The sequence below is a fragment of the Haliaeetus leucocephalus genome, unplaced genomic scaffold, assembly GCF_000737465.1.
Source record: "Haliaeetus leucocephalus isolate CR32 unplaced genomic scaffold, Haliaeetus_leucocephalus-4.0 Scaffold849, whole genome shotgun sequence".
Lineage (NCBI taxonomy): Eukaryota > Metazoa > Chordata > Aves > Accipitriformes > Accipitridae > Haliaeetus > Haliaeetus leucocephalus.
In genome coordinates this window covers 1,405,955-1,407,097 of record NW_010973285.1, presented here as the reverse complement: position 1 = coordinate 1,407,097, position 1,143 = coordinate 1,405,955, and positions in this window count along the sequence as shown.

Below are 1,143 nucleotides of genomic sequence, written 5' to 3'. Positions count from 1 at the left end.
CGGGCGGAGGGCGGGCGCTGCGGAGCTGGGCGGCGGGGCCGGTGTTCGCGGGTGCGGGCGGCTCTTCCTGCCTTATGGAGTGAAGAAGGAGAAAGCCGGGAGGGAGGCAGGGCTTCGGCGTGTGACACATGAAGCTGCGGCAGCCATACGTGGCTGGAAAATTTGCAGTGTGGGGGCAGAGGCATGTGGCTAATTCAGGTAACCAGAAAGCTGGCTTTTATTATTCCTCCAGCTCGTAACTCGCAACAGTTGTTTTTCCCTTTTCTCTCCCCCCAAGTGGGACGGGAGGAGCAGGTTGTATAGCAGCGCTGCGTATAAGTACTCAGCCCAAGGAAGCCCAGCGGATCTGGTGAAGTTTTATTTAGATTGCTTTGGGGACAGGCGAGTCCTGTGTCTGGAGGGCACACAGGCTTTCCTCACGTGCGAGGCGACAGTCTCCCTCAGCAGTGGGATTTGGGACCCTGCTAGAAGGGGGTCGCGCTGCCCGTCTGGGTGCTGGGGTATTTGTGCAGTTTAAAATGAAAGAGGCAGAGGCGCTGATGGAAGCGATGTGAGCTGAGGTGAGAGCAAACTGGTATTGCTGCTCTTGCGGCAGCAGTTCCCGAAGCCATAAAACAGGAGCAGATCTGCGTAAAGTCTAATGGCATCGGTTGCATAAGGAGTGGGGTCAGAGTTCCCCTTGCCTGCTCAAAGGCACCCGCTAGAGAAGTTGGTCTCCGGATGATTTGTGCGGTATGTTGTAACCGTGTGGTCTTTACGTGACAGCATAGCGTGTGTGAAAGCCTGGTGTGACGCAGGAAGACTGGAGGGATTCGGGGAAGGACAGCTTTGAGCTACTAGCTGTGCCACTTCTGTGCCCCTTTGTTAACAGACGCTATCTGTGTGTATGCATGTGTACACATTTATGTGGGTATGCACTTCTCAGCGTTTGAAAACCTACTGATTAACTTTTTAAAAGTTAATCGGGATTTAGTGTTAAGGGTCAGTCAGCGGAAAGCTGGTCTGCTCACTGAGCTGCTGCAGCAGTTTCTGCCTCCAGTGTGCTGTGAGCAGCCGTCTTTCTGTGCTTGTGTTTCAGCGCGTAGTTTACTGAGGCATAGTTTCTTTTCCAATGCTGATTTTGTTTCTTCTTTTCCAGAAAAA